Source organism: Hipposideros armiger, unplaced genomic scaffold (assembly GCF_001890085.2).
Source record: "Hipposideros armiger isolate ML-2016 unplaced genomic scaffold, ASM189008v1 scaffold_111, whole genome shotgun sequence".
NCBI lineage: Eukaryota > Metazoa > Chordata > Mammalia > Chiroptera > Hipposideridae > Hipposideros > Hipposideros armiger.
In genome coordinates, this window is record NW_017731461.1 from 2,600,591 (window position 1) to 2,605,645 (window position 5,055).

Consider the following 5,055-nt stretch of genomic DNA (forward strand, 5'->3'; position numbering starts at 1 on the left):
AAAAAAAAAAAAAAGAAAACCTGACATTTTGGAAGCAAACAGATCAAGGTTCAAATTGCAGTTCTGCCCCTTACGTACTGTGTCATCTCGAGCAATCACTTTACCTTCATGGAGCCTTGAATGCCTCTTGAGTACAATGGGGGCCATATCCTTGCCTCTGCTGGGATTTGTGAGGATTAGGAGGAACGCTTGCAAAGCACCAGACACAGGTCTGCCACAGAGTTTATGCTTAACAAACGGTAAAATGAGTCTTCGAGGCTGGAGCCAGCATCCCCTCAGCACACCTAGTCGGGGCCTGCACTAGCCTCTCATTCTCTACCCTTTCTTTTCTTTAGTGGCAGCCTCCCTTCCCTCTCCACCCATGCACCCTTTCTCTCATGCTTCCTGTTAAAGGATCAAAGGATTGAATAAACTCATCTACCCTGAGGTATAAGGGACTGATAAGCTTAAAAGCTTTACTTCGCCTAAAGATATTGTCATTTTTTTCAAGGGGATAAAATGCTTAATTTTTCTTAAACTATAGTTTCAATGATCTAGTTGGGACATTCCATAAACCTACAATAAAGCAGAGAGGTTCTCCTGAGATCTAGATCAGACAGCAATGGCTTCCTTTCAAAGGAAACACTAGGTGTGGGAGTCGGTTCTGATGGCTGGTGCCTCTCATCAACTCTGTCTCTGGCTCAGATTCAAGCTCTGTCACAGAGCTAGTTCCTTCATTCATTTAACGAATATTTATTAAGCACTTACTATATGCCAGGCACTGTCGGAAGCATTGGGTTTACAGTGGTGAGCTAAACAGGCACACAGTTCCAGCCCTGATTGAACTCAAAAGCTAGTGGGAGTGAAGTTACTAAACAAATGGTAGCACTTGTCAATATATAGTTACATACTCGGTAAGAATTAAAAAGGGAAAGAACAGGGGAAAATAAGACAGAATAGAAGAGGGACTGAATTTAAATGGTGGGTGGGTCTCTGCAAGAGCAGAAGGAAGACTGGGAGTTAACTAGGTGAGGAGTGAGAGGAAGGACCTTAATGGCAGAGGGGAGCTCATGTTCAAAGACTCAGTGGCAGGAAAAAGATAGGTGCCTTGGAGGAACTGAAAGAAGATAAATTGCTGGAGTGACTAAGGGAGACTCGAGGTGACTTTGGTGAAGTAGGCAAGAGTCAAGAGTCAAGAGTGGGGTGTTTCTTAGGACATTAGGGAGTCATNGAGAGCCTCTGGCCAGAGGACATTGGTGGAGGGGGTATACCTGGGTCCCTCTCTGGAATTCTCTACTCCACCTGTCCCCTCGGGCCTGATTCTCAGTTTAAGTCCAATAACTTTGGTCCCCAGTTGTTGCCTGCCTGCCACGTTCCAACTCAATCATTCTTTGAAATTTGGAGCTGTAGCTAAAACGCCTTTGCCCTGTAACAGGATTTTCACAGTCTCCACAGCAGCGGCTAACGTGGCTCATCACCTGCTGTTGTAATCTGCACCGCTAAGCCCCAGGCTCCAGGCGGAAAGCTTAACTCGCCTTGCTGATTCGAGCTCACTTTTCCTGGCATCGGAGCCGCATTTTCAGGAAGGGGAGCTAATCCGCTCCCCCCAACTCTGCACACGGAATCATTTCAAAGGAAATACAAATGGTAGAGAGAGCTGCAGCTCCTTCCGGGAGGGGCTGTGAGAACCTAGCTCCCTTAGGCCTAGTGGGCAGCAGGACTGTGCCTTGGTGTCTGTGAATAAAACCCTCTTGTACCGTTTCCTGAAGTGGGTGGGCAAGGGAGCTGAAGTGGCTGATTTTCCTGAAGGTCGTGTTTCAAGGACCAGCCAGGCCTCAGTGCCTGTATTGGGAGAGCTGGCTCTATTCAAAGAGACAGTGACTTGTGAGCAAGAGAGAGTGCATGTGCATTTATTTGCCCATTGTGCCTGATTAAACACCTAGAACCTTTTTCTGAAATCATAATAATCGCTGGTAATTTTTTGCCCTCTACCTCCATCGCTGAACACTTTATACTTCTGAGGACCAGAGCCCAGAACACCTAGAAAGAGCATCTGACACATAGAAGTTCACAAAGTGCTTGTTGAATAAATGAGCACTAGCGCGTTAGCTCAGCTTTGTTCTGGGCACTAGGCTCAGTACATATACACGTGGGGGAAACGAGGTAATGGTGTGGGCAAGCAAACCAGAAATAGGAAAAAGTCGTCGTGAGCTCCTTGGGGGCAGGGACCATGCATGCACACAAGCACGCATTCATTCAGAAAATGTTGACTGAACCTAACATGGGCCAGGTGTTTTTTTCTAGATGCTGGGATGTAGCAGGGAAACACAGGCAAACATTCTTAACCCCGTTCTAAAGGAAGGTCCTGGGTATCACAGAACAATGAACAGATTTTCGCTTCACCTAAGAAATAACTTTCTGGCAACTAGAACTGTCCAACGATGAAATGTATTGCCATGTTAGGTAGTAAGCTCCCCGTCACTTGAAAAGTTTGAGCAGAGGCTCCATGGGCTTCCACTGGGGATACAGGAGGGGGGTGTAGTAGGTCCTATGGATACCTGCCCATCTCCCCCTTCCCTTTTCTCTTGGATGCATACTGGCCAACTTCCAAGTGCCGGTACCTGCATTTCTTTGCCCCAGAGTCTATTTTGCTACCCACTGAACAAGCTGAAAGTGCTAAAGAATGAATGCCCCCTGGAAGCAGTCTTTTCTATGTCACCTGGCCAGAGAAAGACCAGGGCCTAGGACTGAGCAGGCAGCTAGTAGGCTCTTTGCCTACTACGCACTAGGCCTGGGCACCATAAGCCACAGGAGTGGTATGATTAAAGCACATTTTCTGATGGGGAGTGGGGAGAGACACAGCTTCCTCAGTAGGTGTGATAGGCCTGCAACGTGCTACCCAGGTCCTCCTTCAGTGAAGGGCTTGTTGACCTAGCTGCTGGGGAAGTGATCAGCAAACAGACTTCAGCCATCATCGATGGTTTTCAGCTGCAGGAAGCTTCCTGCCCAAGGTTGTCTCTGTTTTGGGGTGGCCCTCATCCAATGACAGACTGATGCAGGAATAAAAAGGCTGGGTCATCTCGGCTGGATTTGGGACCGCTCGAAAGGGCCAGTCCAGGCCCCAGAGCTCTTTGCGGAGTTGCCCAAGGCTGCTGTTGGATTGCGTGAAAGCTGGGTTCCACCCTCTGCCCACACTTCCTCTCTATCCTTCTCTTCCACTGGTGTGGATCTCATAGCATTTCTCCATAAACGCCCTGCTACCTACACTCCATCTCAGAGACTGCTCCCCTAGGAACCTGCCCTATGACTGTGGGACATCTTTCGTGGTGTTCAACGGAGCTTCTGGGATTGGTCTGCTAAACCCTGTTGCTTCCCCAATTGTCGTCTCTACAGCAAGCTCTACCTACCTTAAAGAGTGAATTTAGGGCCAGGCCCAGCAACTTTCCCACTGGTCTCTGTCTTGGATTCTCAACGAAGGGATGTGTGTGGACACGCTGGAGGGAGTGGGGTACCTGCTTCCCTGATGGCCATGCCCCTCCCCCCAACAGACACACATGCCACCGCGACCGTGTTGCATGGTGATATCTCAGGCACTCAGCACCCAGACAAAACTAGTCAGAGGCCCCCCAAAACATGAAACAGTCATGGGCCCCAAAGCAGCATCTCTGGATTTGAGGTGCATTCCAGCAGCTGGGACTGTGATGGGAGCCCGCTTTATTAGATCCCATTATAAATGGATGATTTGCCATCTCTGAAGATAAATGAGAAACTTAATGTAGAGGTATCCTGTCTGGGGAAACTAGAGAGTTATGGATGTTAGCTTTGTAGCTTTATGAAAGCACTTTCTTATAGAAACTGAAATGACCAAGATTAGATTGAATTAGTATGTACTGGTATGAGCTTTTTCTCCTCCTATCCATCTTGATTTTTTTTTTTTAAGGGAAAAGATTTGCCTCCTGTGTGAGCATTTCATAAAAATGCAAATCCCAAGTTTGGGTTTGGTAATTAGTGGGGTTGCCTCCTGGTGCTAAAGAGGCAGCTGCCCAGCTGGAGCTATCTGTACTGTGGGGGAGGAGGCGCCCTCTGCTGGCTCCCCTCCCCCGGGGGTGAGGGTGGGGGTGGGGGATGGTGTCTACTCCTTCCACCGTCTCTCCCTTTCCCTAGGAGCCAGGTACTCCTCTCACCTGTCCCTGTGAGTACAGATGGATTATCGAGGCCTCCATCCCAGCAGCTAGGTTCCTGCCCCCACTCTGTAGGATGGGCTCTCCCCATCCCACACAGACCCCACTCTCCATCACCGTTTTTCCCAGCCTGAACTTCAGACCCAGGACCCAGCGAGGTGGTAAGGCTTTCCACCAGCAAACAAATCTTTTAAATATCCGAGCACTTTTGATACCAAGCACAGGACCAGGCACTGTGATGAACAAGATGAACATGCAGAGGCTCTGCCTTTGAGGAGATCAATCTCATCGAGGGGAGAAGTGAGGACATGGATAATAGCCAAACCAGCACTGTCTGATAGAACTTTCTGTGATGATGGAACTGCTCTATATCTGCGCTGTCTGGTGTGGTGGCCTCTAGCCTCGTGTGGTCCCAAGGAAGTAATTTAAGAACAGGGCTTGGGAGAGGAATTTCAGGCTTAGTTTTTCACCCAATCCTCCTGGATTCTCAGGCAAATTGCTTCTTTGATTTAAGCCTCAGTGCCATCTTCGGTAGAATGGGGTTATGAAAACCTGCTCTGCCTCTCTAAAGTAATTAGAGCCAAAAGACCTAGTGCTCATCTGGCCCAAGTTCCTTAGTCTATGGAAGGGAGCAAGGTCATGATCTGTCTGGTCTGATGGCAGGGAGGGACAGAATCAGGCCCTTAACTCCTAGTCCCTGGCTTTTTGACCCTACCAGGCTGCTGCTAGGGGTGCTATGGGGATTGAATATTAAAAAAGAAAAGAGATCCAAAATTGTATCTAAGATCCTGAGCTTTCTGGAACCATGGTGGCTGGCGAAACCACCCATAGGAGCCCTAGTGGCTATTCAGGACAAAGTGTTGAAATCTGGCCCCCATTTGAAGCTTAGAGGACT